Source organism: Equus przewalskii, chromosome 22, assembly GCF_037783145.1.
Source record: "Equus przewalskii isolate Varuska chromosome 22, EquPr2, whole genome shotgun sequence".
NCBI classification, from domain to species: Eukaryota; Metazoa; Chordata; class Mammalia; order Perissodactyla; family Equidae; genus Equus; species Equus przewalskii.
In genome coordinates this window covers 20,471,009-20,490,133 of record NC_091852.1, presented here as the reverse complement: position 1 = coordinate 20,490,133, position 19,125 = coordinate 20,471,009, and the positions used below count along the sequence as shown (strand labels likewise).

Sequence of the window (19,125 nt, the reverse complement as noted above, 5' to 3'; positions counted from 1 at the left end):
CCAATGGCATTAAATTCATCCATCAACTTTTCGGGACTCAAACTTCTCTGGATATTATTTCTAATTTGGAGACTTGCAACCATTGTTTCCAGTTGTAAAACTGACCTCAACCTTCTCATTTTGGGAAAACTGTCAGATTCCCTTTCCCGTACCTCAGTGTGTGTATTTGGGTTCTCCATATCTTATCACTTTTATGATCAGAAACAAAGACAGAAGAAAGTCTGAAAACTTTTCGGTGATTGTTTTTTCTAATCAGAAGCTCATTTTCTCACTTAATTCTTCCTTTGAATTTAAGTTCTTTGTCTTTTGAAGTTAGAGTAATCAATCATAATATGCATATATGCATCAAATGTTTAACTTTGTTCAATAGATAGTTTTTAGCTATGAATTTTACACTGTGGCTCTTTTTTTCCCTCCAGCTTTATAGAGAGATAATTTACATGTAATCTTGTGTAGGTTTAAGGCATACCATGTGATGATTTGTTGTACACATATTTTGAGAAATGATGACAACAATAAGGTTAGTAACACATCCAACACCTCACATAGTTACCATTTCTATTTTTGTGGTGAGAACGTTTAAGATCTACTCTCTTAGCAAACTTTCAAATATACAATACTGTATTGTAAACTATAGTCACCATTCTGTACATTACATACCCAGGACTTACGAATTTTATAGTTGGAAGTTTGTACCTGTTGACCCCCTCCACTCATTTCCCTCACCCCAACCCCACTCCTGGCAATCACCAATCTACTCTCTGTTTCTCCGAGTTCAGATTTTTAGATTCCACATATAAGTAAGATCATACAGTATTTGTCTTTCTCTGATTTATTTCACTTAGCATAATGCTCTCAGGTTAGGTTCATCCATGTTGTCACAAATGGCAGGATTTCCTTCTGTTTTCTGATTGAATAATATTACACTGTACATATATGTATACCACATTTTCTTTATTCATTCATCTGTCAATGGACACTTAGGTTGTTTCCATGTCTTGTCTACTGTAAATAATTCTGCAATGGACATGGGAGTGCAGATATCTTTTTAAGAAAGTGATTTCATTTCCTTTGGATAAATGCTCAGAAGTAGAATTGCCAGATCATATGGTAGTTCTAGTTTTAATTTTTTGAAGAACCTCCATACTGTTTTCCATGGTGGCTGTACCAATTTACGTTCCCACCAACAGTGCACACCCTTGATTCAGTTTCAGTAGGTTGTATGTTTCTAGGGATTTATCTGTTTCCTCGAAGTTGTCCAATTTGCTGGCATATGATTGTTCATAGTAGTCTCTTACAATCCTTTGTATTTCTGTGGTATCACTTGTAATGTGTCTTCTTTCATTTATAATTTTATTTATTTGAATCTTCTCTCTTTTTTTCTTGGTGAGCCTAACTGAAAATTTGCCAATTTTTTTTTTTTATTGTTTCAAAGAACCAACTCTTAGTTTTGTTCATCTTTTCTATAGTTTTTCTATTCACTATTTCATTTATTTCTGAATTAATCTTCATTTCCCTCCTCCTGCTAACTTTGGGCTTCATTTATTCTTCTTTTTCTAGTTCCTTGAAATGTAATGTTAGGTTGTTTATTTGAGATCCTTCTTTTTTCTTAGTGTATGCATTTATAGTTATAAACTTTTCTCTTACAACTGATTTTCTGCATCCTGTAAGTTTTACTATGCTTTGTTTCCATTTTGGTTGTCTCAAGACATATTGTGATTTCCCTTTGGATTTCTTCTTGGATCCAGTAGTTGTTGAGATGTGTGTTGTTTAATTTCCATGTATTTGTAAATTTTCCAGCTTTCCTTCTGTTGTTGATTTCTAATTTCATACCATTATGGTCAGAAAAGATACTTAATATAATTTCTATCTTCTTAAATTTGTTGAGATTTGTTTTGTGGCTCAACATGTGATCTATCCTGGAAAATGTTTTGTGTGCAGTAGAGAAGAATAGGTGTTCTGCCTTTGTTCGATGGAATGCTCTGTATATGTCTGTTAGGTCCATTTGGTCTATAGTGTTGTTCAAATACACTATTTCCTTATTGATTCTCACCTTGCTTCTTTTAAAGACAGTTTTATGAGTATCGTACCTGCCTGTTCTCCTGGAATATAGTATAACCTGAATAAATTATGATCTTATGTGACCAAGTCTCAGGGCAGTGTGACATTAGAAGAAACAACCAAAAGCAAATGACAAGTGACTCTAAATTTTTTTTCTTTTTTGAGGAGGATTGGCCCTAAGCTAACATTTGCTGCCAATCCTCCTCTTTTTGCTGAGGAAGACTGGCCCTGAGCTAATATCCATGTCCATCTTCCTCTACTTTATGTGGGATGCTTACCACAGCGTGGTCTGGCAAGTGGTACATAGATCCGCACCCAGGATCCAAACCAGTGAACCCTGGGCCGCTGAACTGGAATATGTGAACTTAACGGCTGTGCCACCGGGCCAGCCCCGAGTGATTCTAAATTTTGCTTGTAGTTCTCAGAACACATTAACAAGGATCCAATATACAGATCCTAGCTGTCTAGCCTCAGGTTCTCATTACCCCACTCTTCCATTTCCTCATTGCTGGAGCCACCTAGAGCCTTTCTTCTTCACTTCCTTTTTTCCTCTATTTGCCTACACTCTCTACTCTTTTTTCACCTCTTGGATTCTGTCTTTCTGGTCCTACCTCTTTCTTCCTTTTCTCCTGATTCTGTATCACAGGACCCCAGAAATTAAGTTGGCAAGTTAAAAAAAAAAGTCTCTTTAGAAGGTGGGCAAAGAGGAGACGCTAAGCAGACAGAGACAAAATTATCTTTATTGGGGAGCAGAGACCTTGAGGGTTCAGATTGAGGCTAGGAATACTCAAAATAATAATAAATTTTGCCTCTGTCTCAAAAGCATTTTTTAAAAAGAACACAAGGATTTAATGCATCTATTAAAGCTTTTGCTTTTATTTAGCCTAGTGAAGCTTTCCACAAGAGGCAACCTGTCCACAGTTCTCAAGGCCATGGCAGTGGAATGTGTGCTCTGAGAAACATCAGATAACACATTTGCAATCTTCTTCTAGAATTATAACAGATACAGGGCAAAATGCACTATTAAGAGTCTGAGTCTATTCCATCTCATAAGCAGGGTGAATTTTCCAGGAGCCTGTGCTGTGGTTTTTCAGAATTTCCCTCTAGGAATAGCTAAAGGATGCAGCTGGTTGGAAAAGGAGGGTCGAGGAGAAGGAGAGTTGAGTTTGAATAGCACTTTATGTAAGATGGAGAGAACATCATTTTCCACATCAAAGAATGGAGGGAGAGTGGTGTCTGCTGGAGATCAATGTGGACCCCAAACCTCCCCTATCCAGTCTCCCCTGGGGGCTCCCACTGCTCATGGGTGAGCTGTTTGCAGCCCAGGAGCCGTTCTTGTATGCAGTATGCCTCAGGTTATTGGTACACGGCATGGGTTATTTTACTATTCTTGTGGGGGTCTTTTTTGTCATGTTGCTTTTTGTTTTTAAAAATCCCTCTCTCTCTCAATATATAACCACTATTAACAGTGGTATGTGGCTTTCCAGACATTTCGCACACACACACACACACACACACACACACACACACACAGTTTTAATTTGTTTTTTAAACAAACAAAAAAATGAGGTCATACTCGTTCTTTGATCTGAAATTTGCTTTTTTCACTTTACAGTTTGTCATGAATATTTATGTCCGAATGTTTAAATATGCAGGCATATTTTATTTTATTGCACTTTGCTTTATTGTGCTTCGCAGATACTGTGTTTTACAAATTGAAGGTTTGTGGCAACCCTGTGTTGAGCCAGTCTATTGGCACCATTTTTCCAACAGCATTTGCTCACTTCGTGTCTCTGACACATTTTGATTATTCTTGCAATATTTCAAACTTTTTTCTTCTTATTATGTGTGTTATGGTGATCTGTGCTCAGTGGTCTTCGATGTTACCATCATAATTGTTTTGAGGCACCGCGAGCCGCACCCGTATAAGATGGAGAATTGAATCGATCAATGTTATATGTTCTGCCTTTTCTACTGACTGGCCGTTTCTGCGTCTCTCTCCCTCTCCTTTGGCCTCCCTATTTCCTGAGACACAATAATATTGAAATTAAGCCAATTAGTAACCCTACAAAGGCCCGAAGTATTCAAGTGAAAGGAAGAGTCACACATGTCTCCGTTAATATCAAAAGCTAGAAATGATTAAGCTTAGTGAGGAAGGCATGTGGAAAGCTAAAATCGGCTGAAAGCTAGGCCTCTTGTGCCAAACTGTTAGCCAAGTTTTGTCGCGAAGGAAAAGTTCTTGAAGAAAACTAAAAGTGCTATTCCAGTGAACACACGAATAATAAGAAAGCTAAACAGTCTTACTGCTGATATGGAGAAAGTTTTACTGACCTGGACAGAAGATCAAACCAGCTGTTCCATTCCCTTAAGCCAAAGCCTAATCCAGAGCAAGGCCCTAACTTTCTTCAATTCTGTGAAGGCTGAGAGAGGTGAGGAAGCCGCAGAAGAAAAGTTTGAAGCCAGCAGAGGTTGGTTCATGAGGTTTGAGGAAAGAAGCCATTTCTATAACATCAAAGTGCAAGGTGAAGCAGCTACTGCAGATGGAGAAGCTGCAACAAGTTCTCCAGAAGATCCAGCTTAGATAATTAATGAAGGTGGCTCCCCTAAACAACAGATTTTCAATGTAGACAAAATAGCCTTATATTGGAAGAAGATGCCCTCTAGGACTTTCATAGCTAGAGAGGAGAAGTCAATACCTGGCTTCAAAGGACAGGCTGACTCTGTTGTTGGGAGCTAATGCAGTTGGTCACTTTAAGTTGGCCAATGCTCATTTACCATTCCGAAAATCCTAGGGCCCTTCAGAATTATGGTAAATCTACTCTGCCTGTGCTCTATAAAGGGAACAACAAAGTCTGGATGACAGCACATCTGTTTACAACATGATTTACTGAATATTTTAAGCCCACTATTTTGACCTACTGCTCAGAAAAAAAGATTCCTTTCAAAATATTACTGCTCATTGACAATGCACCTGGTCACCCAAAAGCTCTGATGGAGATGTACAACATGATTAATGTTGTTTTCATGCCTGCTAACACAACGTCCATTCTTCAGTCCATGGATCAAGGAGTAATTTTGACTTTTAAGTCTTATTATTTAAGAAATGCATTTCATAAGGCTATAGCTGTCATCGATAGTAATTCCTCTGATGGCTCTGGGCAAAGTCAATTGAAAACCTTTTGGAAATGACCCACTATTCTAGGTGCCACTACGAGCATTCCTGATTCATTGGAAGAGGTCAAAACATCAACATTAACAGGAGTTTGGAAGAAGTTGATTCCAGTCCTCATGGATGACTTTGAGGCGTTCAAGACTTTGGTGGAGGAGGTAACTGCAGATGTGGTAGAAATAACAAGAGAACTAGAATTAGAAGTGGAGCCTGAAGATGTGACTGAATTGCTGTAATCTCATGATAAAACTTTAATAGATGAGGAGTTGCTTTTTATGGGTGAGCAAAGAAAGTGGTTTCTTGAGATGGAATCTATTCCTGGTGAAGATGCTGTGAAGATTGTTGAAATGACAACAAAGGACTTAGAACATTACATAAACTTCGTTGATAAAGCAGTGGCACGGTTTCAGAGGATTGACTCCAATTTTGAAGGAAGTTCTACTCTGGGTAAAATGTTATCAAACAGCATCACATGCTATAGAGAAATCGTTCATGAAAGGAAGAGTCAATCGATGCAGCAAACTTCACTGTTGTCTTATCTTAAGGGTTTGCCACAGCCACCCCAACCGTCAGCAATCACCACCCTGATCAGTCAGCAGCCATCAACAGAGAGGCAAGACCCTCCACCAGCAATAAGATTATGACTCGCCAAAGGCTCAGATGATGGTTAGCATTTTTTAGCAATAAAGTATCTTTAAATTAAGGTATGTACATTGCTTTTTTAGACATAGTACTATTGCATGCTTCATAGACTACAGTGTAGTGTAAACATAACTTTTATATGCACTGTGAAACCAAAAAATTTGTGACTCGCTTTATTGTGGTGGTCTGGAACTGAACCCACAACATCTCCAAGGTATGCCTGTACTGTGTTCTTTTTAACAGTTGTTTTATTCCATTGCATGATGATGAAATCTTGTACTCAATAATTCCCCTATTGTTGGACACCTAGGTTCTTTCCAACTTTTCACTCCACAAACAATGGTGCAGTGAGTATCCTGGTATATGTTATTTTTGCATACTTGTAGTAGTCTTTCTATACTTGTGATTCCTAAAAGTATAATTTCTAGGCCAAAGAGAGTGTGCTTTCAAAATTGTAATTGCTGCTGCAGAATTAACATCCCTCCCCAAAGCAAAAAACCTCTGCCACAAAAGGCATGGGCTCTAATCTGGATTCTGCTGCTACTTAGTTAACTTTGGGCAAGTTGCTTCTTCCTTTCAATGTATCAGCTTCGTCTCTGTGAAATGAGGGAAGTGGAGAAGATGATGATTTCCAAGTTTCAATGGCCTGCAAATTTTTACATTTACAAATTGATGTTACCCAATTTCGGAGAATTACTTAAGGGTGTTCCCAACCAACGTGAAAATCTGCTCTTAAAAGATTGCCGAGAGCAAAGCTAATTTAAGTTCCCTCTGATTTAACTTTGATTAATAAACAAAGCCATTAACTCCCTGGAAGATTCTTTTGAGATATTCAAGCTGTGAATTTTTCTTTCAGGGCTTTTTGAAAGCTGAGAGACACTACTGAACAAGCTCCCGTTTAAGCCAGATCTCATTTATTTCATCCAATTCAAATCACTTTGATGGCTGTGTGTTGATGTGCGCTCATAAATGTTCCCCAGTACTTGGACAGGGCACATTTGACCTGTTGGTCAATGAACAGATTTAGTTTTAATCAAGTTTCAAGTCAGATATAGCACTCATATGATAGTGATCTTTTATTTAAAGGCCATGGTTTGCTCACTGAACCTTGTAAAAATCAAATACATAAATAAAAAGAAGAGATTGGGAAAGATGTCGGTTTGGTTTCTTTCAACCTTCTGCTTATCGAGGGCTCAAAGCCAAATGAAGGGGAAAGTTAGAGAGCTGGGAATTTGACTCTTTACATACTTAACTGAACAAGTCTGTAGATGTCTGGAACCATTGTCTGTAAAATACAGTATTCACCAGTTCCTAGGAGTCCCTCAGGGAAACAATCCTGGTTTAACACAGCAAATATCAAAAGGTAGGCTTGAAATCTATTCAAACCAATACAGGTATGGTTGATAATTTGCACTGGTGGGAGACTTTTAGGCCTAATATGCAAAATATTATTTGTAAATAATCTGTGGGCTTGTTAGCCAAAGGTGTGAAACCTGTTGTTAGAATTTTGATCCCTCTGTGGTATTGGATCCTAACCAGAGTGAGTGCGCATCACAAATAAATTATTACTACTTATATGCAAAGAGTGGTATTAACTTGACTTTTTAAATGAATTTGAGCCATAAAAGATTAGGCCAAGGATGGGCACCCAACTCAAATGGGCCCTAGTCACAGACTGGTCAGTATCCTTTGAAATAGAGCAAAAAGCTCTTCACAAACAGGGAATTGCCAACACTATCAGATTCTTTTTAATAATCTTGAACTTAGAAATTGGAATATATAAGAACCAGGTAAGAATCCTCCTTAAGCGGGAGCAGAAGCTCGTAGGTCATCGGGTAGAAGGAATCTGATGGGGTCATGATGGTCATGAGTGAGTGAAAGTTATAGGTGAGCCAGAGTAATGAGAAAACAGAACCTAGAAGATAAGGTAAAAACAATACATATAGATGGAAGATGAGGAAGTCAGTGAGAAGGAATAGCTGGGTCGGGGTGGTTACAGCCATTGAACAAAGCATCTCCCCTACTTGGATTCTGAACAACATATGTTCCTGAAGCCTGGCTGTTCACTGTTTCCTGGATTTCTTTTAAGGCTTGGCTTCATGGTCAAATTTCTGTGTTCTCATTCTCAAGTGTATTCTTACAAACTACTTTATCCCACAAAATCCTACCCTATTATTTGAGGTAACTTGAGTTTAGACTTTTTTCCTGGCAACCAGGAAAGCCGAGTTAAAAACTTTCATTATTAACTGCATTTTACAGATGAAGAAACCAAGGCTCAAGGTCACGTTCTAGTAAGTTAAGGGACTGGAATTCGCATCCAGGTTTATCTGACTCCAAGGCCCTAGCTTTTTACTCTATGCAGTGCACTCAGATGTGTTTCCTGACACACTCAGGTGTTTAACTTTCATTTTGATAGCAATATGCTCCACCAGTTAAGTGAACTAGCTTGGAACTAAGTGTAAAGTCAGCTGTATTTGTGAATTTCTTCACTAAAATTAAAATCTCATGTCGTACTTATGCATAACCAACTCCTGGTTTTCTCTTATTGACAGTAATTAAGAACTGATTTGTATATGAAGATGTTTGCAGCATACATTTCACTTCATTATCCCCATCAGGTCACATCACTTTGAAATTAAAGTCAGCTGAGACATGTCACATACCCTTCAGTAGCTTGCAAATTACAAATTCTTGACAACACAAATTAATTATAATTTTTGAGATTTTTCTCTCTTTTACTAATTTCTTCTCCTTGTTTCATTTCCTCTGGGTTCTTGTTGAAAGACGAGGCTTTGATAAAGGACATTATTAGTGAAGGAAAGGAAGCTTGGCAAGTTCCATGAAATCATGTGAACTCCCTTAAAGAGAAAGGAGTCCTTAGTAATACCTCTGGTAGCCCAGTTCATGAGCAACACAACGTATAAGTTGGTGATTATCTTTTTCCAAAGGGTATTACATTGTACACATGATGTTGTACCACAAAGTTTCCAAACAATTAATAGTTTTGCTACATGCAGGGGATCTCCAGATATCTCAAGGACGGAGATCACATTTTTCAAAGGAATATAATATGCACACATACATATGGTATATTTGCACAACCAACTTACTTTATATAGATGATACCAATTTCTCTCTAGACCAAAAATAGCAAACTGATGCCCTGCAGTTTTATTTTTGAATTATTTTGCTAACATTTAAAAATTGAGAGATTTTTATGTAAAAATCGTATTGCTGTTTTATTGAAAAATTGCAATTCTGGCACTACTGGGCCTGCATTCCTGCATAGAATGGTTGTTTGGAGCTTACTGGAGGCTGCCTCCAACAGACACGGGCTCTAGTTCCCCACTGTCCCCATGATTCCCTAGTGTCATAGGTCTAACTGGCTACTTAACCTACACGTTACTTGTATGGCCTGGGGAGGCGTTTGAATTTGCAATCACTGATGAAGCACCCAGAGTTCTTAAACTTTAGTTATTATGAGAGCGAGCTGGGGTGGAATCTGATCAGCTGCAGGGAAGCTGTAGCTGCTTAACCATGTTCTGAGAAATGGCTCTCAACTGCAGATGTACCTCAACTTTTCCCGTAGTCCTTTCCCAAAATCTACATTTTGTCCCCCACTTCCTAACTCCCCTTTAAAATCCAGTTAGGCTGGTATGGAGCCAGGGGAATCTGAATGTTTAAAAAATTTCCCTCTTGGTTCTGATTTTGAGTAAGATGGAGTAAACATACTTCATCCATCCTGACTTCCACTGAATGCAGCTGTAAAATCTAGACAGGATGTATGGAACAGCTATTTGACGACTCTGAAAAGTAGATGGTAGCATACAGATTGCGGAAGAAGGCCAGAACTTAAAGTACCACCAAACTGGTGATGAGTTTACCTTTTGTGTGTGTCTAGTATCCTCCAGCTTGAAATCAATGCAGCCTGAAAGCTGGGAGTGAATATCAGCACAGATAGAACTTCAGAAGTCCCCTAGTTCTGGCTCAAGGAGCCTAACAGTCAGAGAGAAAGTGTGTGTAAGGGAATTTCCCATTTTCCTTTTTACCTTTCTTTTCTCCATTCTCTTATGCCCTAGCTACCAAGCAATCTTAGGGTAGCAGTGGCAGTGTAGTAAGGTCACCAGCAGGGGCCCGAAACTTAGAGGAAGGGAAACATTCCTCTCACTTGGAGAAGTGGTTCCAAGACGGTAAGGAAAAACACCATTGTTTCTTTTCCTTTTCTGTTTTCCACTGTTTGACTTGACTCCTCCTCCACCCAGAAACAGGGGCAGACATGAGAAAGATGTGGTAGGACAAGTAAGTAAAGCCCCAGCTTTCTGGTCAGAGTACCAAAAAGAGCCCTAGGGAAGCTGGGAGATCAAAAAGAGGGTGGAGTCAGGGAAAATGACCTTCAAAGTTATTATGAACTACTGGGTTCATCTCTGAGCTGAGCATGGACGGATCTGACCCTAAGCAGTATAATAGACTTTGAGAACTCAACTGTACTGCAAAGTCTTTGAAAACTGAAATTATGTTAGGTCAATTTATTAAAAAGATATAATAATCCTAAATGTATATGCTCCTAGTAACAGAACTTCAAAGTACATGAAGCAAAAATGGACAGAACAGGAAGGGGAAATAGAGAAATCCAGAATCATAGCTGGAGACATCAACAATCTTCTCTCAGAAACTGTTAGAACAGACAGAAGCAGATTAGACAGAAAATCAGCAAGCGTATGGAAATATGGAACAACACCATCCATCACCGGATCTAATTGACATTTCTAGAACACTCTAACCATTGGCAGAATATATATTCTTTTCAAGTGCATGGGACATTCTCCAAGGTAAACCATATCCTGGGTCATTGAAACAAACAAAATAAAAAATGTAAAGGAATTGAAACCATGCACAGTATGTTCCCTCAACAAAGAGAAATTCAACTAAAAATTGATAGCAGAAAGATAACAGGAAAATCTTTAAACACTTAGAAATTGAACAATACGCCTGTAAATAATCTGTGGATCAAACAGAAAGTTTGAAGGAAAATTAGAAAATATTTTGAACTAAATGAAAATGAATATACAACACGTAAAAATTTGTGGGATGCAGATAAAGTAGTACTGAGGGGGTAAATTATAGCATCAAATGCTTATATTAAAAAAAAAAAAAGTCTTCAGGCCGGTCTGAGTGCAGTGGTGTTTACAATTAGTTTATCACAACCAGTTACAGATTTCTTTGTTCCTTCTCCACTCCCACTACTTTGCTTGACTAGCCTAAAAAAAAAAAATAAAGACAGTCTTCAAATCAATAATTTATACTTCCACCTTAAGAAACTAGAAAAAAGAGAGCAAAATAAATCCAAAGCGAGGAGAAGGAAGGAAATCATAAAAATAAGAGCAGAAATCAATGATATTAAAAACAATAAAACAATAAAAGTCACTAAACTAAAAGCTGGTTCTTTGAAAAGATGAGTAAAAGTGATAACTAGCAAGACTGACAAAGAGAAAAAGAGAAGATGCAAATTATGGCTATCAGGAATGAAAATATTACTGCAGAGTCTTTAGACATTAAAGGGATAGTAAGGGAGCACTGTAAAGAACTCTTCATGAATAAATTCAACAACTTAGATGAAATGGCCAATTTCTTGAAAAACAAAATTATCAACACTCATCTAAAATGAAATAGATAATTTGAACATTTCTGTGGTTATTAAAGAAATTGAATTCATACTTCAAAACTTTCCAAAAAATAAACTCCCAAGTGCAGATAGATGCATTGGTGAATCATTCCAAATATTTAAAAAAAAAATTCTACACAATCTCTTCCAGACAATGAAGAGGATGAAACACTTCTCAACTCATTTTATGAGGCCAGTGGCACTCTGACACTAAAATCAGGCAAAAATAGTATAAGAAAAGGAAAATACAGACCAATATGCTTTATAAACATAGATGTAAAAACCCTTAACAAAATATTAAGATAATAAATCCAGCAATATATAAAAAGAAAAATCTAGGGTTTATCCTGAAAATATGAGGCTGGTTTAATATTAAAAAAATCAATAAATTTTAATCCACTTTATTAGCAATTTAAAGAAGAAAAACCACATGATCATATCAATTGAAACAGAAAATCATTTGACAGAAAAGTCAACATCCATTTAAACTAGGAATAAGAGAGAGCTTTTTCAATCTATTAAAGGGCATCTACAAAAAAGCCTACAGCTAAAATTATAATTAATGGTGAAAAACTGAATGCTTTCCCCTTAAGATGAGGAAAAAGGCAAAGTTGTCCACTCTCACCACTACTATTTGACATTGTACTGGAAGGCCTAGCCAATGTGATAGGGCATGAAAAGGAATTAAAAGCCATTTAGAGTCGAAAGGAAGAAACAAGATGTTTCCTATTCACAGATGACATCATTGTGAATATGGCACATAGAAAATCCCAAGGAATCTACAAAAAAGTCCTAGATCTAGTAAAGGAAGATCAGAGGATACAAAGTCAACACTCAAAAGTCAATTGAATTTCTATATACTATCAATGTTCATTTGGAAACTGAGATAAAAAAAGCAATACTATTTACAATTGTTCACAAAAATGAAATACTTAGCTATAAATTTAATAAAACACAGGATCTACATACCAAAACTATCAAACATTAATGAAAAAAAGTACCTAAATGGAGGGACAGACCATGTCTTTGGCTTGAAAGACTCAACATAGCAAAGGTGTCATTTATCTTCAAGTTGATCTATAGATTTAATGCAATTCCAATAAACATTCCCATGGGACTTTGTTTGATATAGACAGATCAATTCTAAAATTCATATTGAAAGGCAAAGTAACTAGAATAGGCAAAAGAATTTTGAAAAAGAAAAATAAAGCTGGATAAATCACATTATCTGATTAGCAGAAAGCAATGTGGTTTTAGCAAAGCGTTGGACATATAGATCAATGAAACAGAGCAGAGAATACAGAAACAGACATCATAAATATGGCAGTTGATTTTTGACCAAAGTGGTAAAGCCATTCATAGCAGAGAGTATAATCTTTTCAACATCTTGGAAGAATTGGAACCATCAATCCAGTTAAAAATGGGCAAAATATTTGATCAAAAGAGGATGTATGGATGCCAGATAAGCACATGCAAAGATATTTAACATCATTAGCTTTTAGGAGATACAACTTAAAACCAGGACAAGATGCTACTACATTATAATTAGAATGGCTAAAATAAAAAATACTGCTAATACTAAGTGCTGACAACAATGCATATCATCTGGAGCTCTCATATAATGCTCGTGGGAATGCAAAATGGGACACACAGTCATTCTGGAAAACAGTTTGCCAATTGCTTATAAATTTAAACATTATTACCATATGACTTTGTACCGCTCCTGTGTATCTACCCTAGAGAATTAAAACTTTATGTTCGCACAAAACCCTGAGCACAAATCTTTATAGCAGCTCTATTCATAATATCCCCCAAACTGGAAACAACCCAAAGTCCTTCAACAGGTGAGTTGGTAAACAAACTGTGATATATCCATTCAATGGAATAGTACTTGGCAATAAAATGGAACTACGGATACACACAGCAATTTGAATCTCAAGTGATTATGCTGAATGAAAGGAACCTGACTCAAAATGTCACATACCGTGTGATTCCATTGATACGGTACTCAAAAAGACAAAACTAGAGAGAGGAAAGCAGAGCAGTAGTTACCAGGGGCAAGGGGTAGGGGACAACAAGGGACAAGGTGTGACTGTACAAGGACATTCTTGATGGTGATGGAAATGTTTTGTCTTCTGATTGTGGTGCTAGTTACGTGAATCTATACATGTGTCAAAATTCATAGAACGGAACGCACCAAAAAGACCACTTTACTATAGCGTAATTAAAACAATTAAAATACATTTTTAAAGCTTCCCTCTTAATGCTAAACTGCTGTCCGGGTTGTACACCACTTCTCTGGAGCAACTACTTGATGACGGGCCTCTTAAACAGAAGAATTTTGGTACTGCACTTCAAAAAGTTAGAACTTATTTTGGAGAATCACAGTGAATAGTAAGCAACCTGCGGCAGGAGACAGGCAGTCATTTCGAAGCAAGAGCAATAGAGAGTCTGAAAGTTTGCCTTGCTGCCAAGCCAAACAGAAAACATAAATATTTGTATAGCTTTGTAACAAAAGAGCCATATGGGTTTTGGCAGAAAGACCTCTTAATGGCACTTGTGGCTTTAAAATAACTGAGGTTTGCTCTTATTATGTAGAAATTGCATGCAGATGTCCTGCATGTCAGGGACCATAGTGCTGCCCTGGGGAGAGGACATTAAAGATAAAACCCAGACTGACAAGGAGAGAATCTGTCTACTTGTGCAGATGTGGTAAGCCCAAGAACTTCTTGGCACCAGATCTTGAGATTGCGTGTACGACTTAGAGGAGTCATTTGGATCGCTTTGCAGTTGTGGGCTCGTGAATATTTCTATTTTCAGCTGCACAGATAGTATCTTAAACCTTTTAGTTTGGACATGGGGTGTTTTGGGATCAAAGGCAAAATATTAAGCCTTTTGGAATGAGTAGAGTGGTGGGTATTGATGGAGACTGGGGTTTCCAGCATTGCACCCCCGCTCATCCAACTACAAGGTCTCGCGTCCTCTGTGTTTCCAAAAAGGAGATATTTAACCCCAACTTCCCTTTCCATGGGATTGAATCAAATACTTGCACATTTCCAGTTTGGGGTTAAGGAAGCAGGGGTCAACTAGGGTTCTTGGCATACAAGTCACAAGACCAATTTTAGGTTACTTAAAAGGAATGCGATAGAAGGTTAAGGGGTAACTCTCAGAATCAAAGGAAAAGCTGGTCTCAAAAATAATAGGAAACTGGATGGCAGGAACTATGTATGGGTAATCTCTTCGGAGAATAGCCTTCCCGATCAAGGAAGAAACTTCATACATTGTACTCATTTTCACTTCCCTCAAGATTCAGCGCGTGCTCAGGCTAGCTTAAGTCATGTGCTTGCTCTTTGGCCATGGAAGAAGGGATTGTCTTGAGTGACATGCAGTGAAGAAGGGAGCAGTTCCACGAATGTAAACCGAAGTTCTGTTTCCTTCAGAAGGGGCAGGATATTGGACAGGCAGAAACAGAAGTTCCCAGATCAGCATGGTGGGTTATTCTACATTTTAAACAAAGCCGCCCTGGAGAGTGTGTGGATGGGTGTGGGTGTGGTGCAGGGAGGGGTGAGAAAGGTTTTGAGTGTTATGGCAGAACAAGCAATAGTCTAGGAATGGGACCTGGACCAGAACTCTCAAAAGGCTCTACCATAAACCGGCAATAAGATCCCAGGGCAAGTCAGTGACTCTGCCTAGACACCTACTTTCCTTGTTTAAAGAATGAAGAGGTTGGGTTAGCTGTTCCCTGAGATCCCTTTTTGCCTCAAATCTTAGAAGTATATGGGCCTTGACTGTATTTCTTAACTGGGTATCAAACTGTGTTGAATTCAATAGGATTTTTTTTGATTACTTATGGCAGTGGTTCTTAAATGTCAGAGTGCATCAGAATCTTACAGGGGCTGGGTGGGTAGAGAAGTCCTTGTTAAAATGCAAGTTCCAAGGCCCCGCCCCCAGAGATTCAGATTCAGTCATGCTGAGTGGAGCCCAAGAATCTGCATTTTAAACAAAATGGCCAGGTATTTCTGATGCAGGTGGTCAAGCTTGCAGACTTGCATCCCTGCTGTTTGGTTCCTAATCCCAGGAAGGGAACCTCCTCAGCTGGAGCTGTAGGTATTTAAAAATGCTTCAAGTTGGGCAACTGCCATGCCTTTAGAAGCTCCCTTCGAGGTCCCCCAGACAGTGTGAAGATTCTGGGAAGACAGTGGACACCACAGTTGCCAGAGGCTCAGTTGCCCGTGTTTTGGGACACAACCACCCAGGGCTCCTGAATTTTCTCCTCATACCTGCTCACTCTTTCTGCCTCAAATGTAGCCATTCAATAAAGCTGTGGGGTAGAGAGTCCGCCATGAGACCTTGAGAGCTTTCCTTGTGGTGCGAGTTCTATGAGGATCTTAAGTAGAACCTTTTCAGGTGATAACACGTATTTGGGATCAGCAGGGTCTGAGTTCTAAATTTCTGGTTTTAAGAAGTTGAGCTTCCAACTGCACTTTTCACATTAAACACATCTCATTTGGGAGTTTTACTGAAGGAAGCTCAGGGCATTGTTTTCTTGGGTGTTGGTTATTTGTACACACCCACTATCTGGGGATCTCCAAATGCTTTTTTAAAATATTGAGTTTCACTCAAGGTGCTCCACGCATACATGTAGTTTGTAAAGTGGTGAAGGAATATGTTTTATGTGTATGAAACGCCTGAATCTTTCTCTGTCTAACAGCTTGAACAATGCGCCATTAAAATGTTAGTGGATGCCCAAGGGTTCCTCGGCTTTTTGAAGTGGGATAGAAGAATTTGGTCCTTTGGACCAGCATGCCCACCAGATAGATTCAGAGTCCTGACCAAATTGAAGTGAATGATAGCAAGGGCGAAAAGAGTTTAAATAATGACGTAACTTATACTTGGTTATATCTAAGAAACCTACTTGTGTATTAAATAAAAATAATAAATAGTAATTTAAAAAATAACAATTCTAGGAGGACATTGCCATAGTGTTTGAGTTAACTGTGGGTATCATATGATTTATGACGTATGATGCACTCTTCCTACATTCACATTTGACACACCCTCTTGTCTTTATTGGTTCCAATCTTAGGACAGAGATTGGATGGAAAAACTTGATCTATAGCTTCTAATAAAATGGCTAAGGCCCTTTATAGACAAGAACTCTTTGTGGCTGACTGGTCCTCTCTCCTATTTCTGTATTGTATTTCAAATGAAATTGTCCTTTCTTTTCAGATGCTTGACTGGTTGTATTCGTGCTTTGGAGGAGGATGTGTGTGTGTGTGTGTTTAATGGGGAAGCAAAGACTAGGGTGGGAGGAGGTAAATGTATGACAATAAACTCTACAAGTTTTTATTCTTGCTTTATTTTTCTCTTTTCTGATACTTGGGGGAAGCTCTGCGTGTTCTTTGTCTTCAAGAAATGTTGATATTTGAGAGAGGAACGAAAGTGTTTATTCTTAATAGTTTTCTTTTTTTAAAAAAACCCTCAGCAAGCATGCATTCTGTTCCACTTGGTCTTGTAAGTTCTCTGCCAGCGAGATGAGCTTTATATCTTTTCTGGTGAAATATCCCCACATCTCCTGATGGGCATTCCTCCACTCGTACGCTTCATAAATTAGGAGGGTGGGTGCCATTGTAATACTTGACCATATAAGGGGAAGAGAGGCCCTGCTGTTATTTGGTTCTGCCCTCGTGTCAGAACTGTATATACACTCAAGGCCTTTTAAGGGAACATGGTGTGTGCAGGGAAAACAACCCCAGAGAGTCGATCCATTTTCTTCACTCCTGCAGAGTTGGTGCCTGCAAGCTCTGTGTCACTTGGGAGCATAAATCACAGGAGATTGCTGGCACCAAGCTCCAGGGAGGAAAACCTCAGAGGACCATGCTCACTGCCTAACACTGTCAGCATCTCAGTTTTCACTAAAAGCCCATCTCACAACTTGGCCTTCTGACTTTTAGCGAGAAGTTCACAACTTACACCTCCTGACATTCATTCAGCACCCCCTCCCTGTTATGAATAATTATGATGGCTGCAGCGAGGTGGCCACGGCCTCCTTAAGATTTCAGATTAGTCTTGTCCAGACTGTCGCATTTGTCTCTGTACAGCGTGAGGTCTCAAGTTTAGAGAGAGCTGGCTTTGAACCACAGAGCTTTCTCTTTCTAGCTCTGAGACCTGAGACAAGTTATATAACCTCTCTGAGGCCCAATATCCTCATCTAAAAATGGGGAAGAGAAATGTGATAAAATTCGTGTAAAGTGTTAAGCCCAGGGCCTGGCACACAGTAAATGCTTAATTAATGTTAGCTGTTAGTATTATTACTATCACTGCCAGAAGAGAGCTATAGTTTTGCTCTTTGTAGCAAGGATTTCCTACAATTCCCACTGCTCTGATCCAGCATACTTTTTACAGATTGTCTTTATGGGCAAAACACATCCAGAAATATTCTTAGAGGCCCTGAAGAATGTCTTGGCACAACTCAGTGTACAGAGAATGGGTTTTGGAATCAGGCAGGTCAGGGCCTGAATCCCCGCCCAGCCACTTATCAGTTTACGACATTGGACAAACCATTGAATCTCTTGGTACCTCGGTTTTGTAGTCTGCAGTCTGGTGATAATGGTTTTTGAAATCCAGGCCTTTTGGTTGCTGGGGGCAGGAATGAATCAAGTTAGAGCAAGGACAAAGGAAGGGTTTTTTTGCAAACCTATAGGGATTTCACAGAAATAAACCGTGGCTCTGAGGGTCCTCAGTGCCACTAGTAAGTGAGGTGGTGATCCTTGAGCTCTCTCAGGTTTCGTGTGGCTCAGTCTACCCAGTGGACACCCCCATCCCCAGGTGGTCTGAGCTAATTGGACACAGCCTTGGTCCAGTCAGCTCAGACCACCCCTGCAGCAGGGCCTCTGGGCTGGGGCTCTTTCTCTGGAAGAAGCTGGATGGGCAACAAGCAATAGAGCCCAAGGAGGATTATAATAACGCCTACCCCATGGGGTGCCTGGGGGATTCGATGCATGAATTTGTGGAAGTGCCCAGCACAGTGCCTGGTACTAGGTAGCTGCTCACTACACGTTAGCTCCATCCCACCCCATCCCTACTCCCTTCCTCAAGGGTAAGTACTCCACTCCTAGAGCTGGAGCACCAAAGAGAGGGAGAGGAAAGAGAGCACTGATGTTAAAATTCGAGAGAAGGAGACAGCTAAGTGGGAGAAGAGGGAAGACAAAGAGGGGCCTCTAGGGGAGGAGGAGCTTCTGCTTGTAGGTAACAGATTGTTCCCTCTGGTTGCAGCTAATTCTACACTCACTTCCTTCTTTGAATTCCGCCCTCTTGAGCTACAGTTCCCCGCAAGCAAAAGTCCTGCAGGATAGGTCAAAATGACAGAAACAACAATGTGTGTCCTTCGGAAGCCTGCCCCCTGTTCTGGGGCAGGTCCAGCAGCAGCCACATTGCCAGCACAACCAAGTAGCTGAATCATCCAGCCAAGGGGATGTTGGGGGCCCTTAGGCAAGCCTGCCCCTGGCCCTTCAGTCCACAGCCTTGGTCCCACCCAGAGGTTTCCATCCGGCCCCCCTGGAGCCCTGTGCTAATTTCATGAACAGAACTG

General features: G+C 39.4%; 1 protein-coding gene and 1 long non-coding RNA gene across 2 annotated transcripts in view; both read left to right on the top strand.

The window, feature by feature from the left end:
* Nucleotides 1–19,125, top strand: part of PGM5 (phosphoglucomutase 5) — a 168,014-nt gene that overhangs the window by 72,031 nt on the left and 76,858 nt on the right. The gene's annotated exons all lie outside the window — the stretch shown is intronic.
* The window catches only part of LOC139078730 (uncharacterized), a 45,590-nt gene that overhangs the window by 26,233 nt on the left and 232 nt on the right, over nt 1–19,125 (top strand). The gene's annotated exons all lie outside the window — the stretch shown is intronic.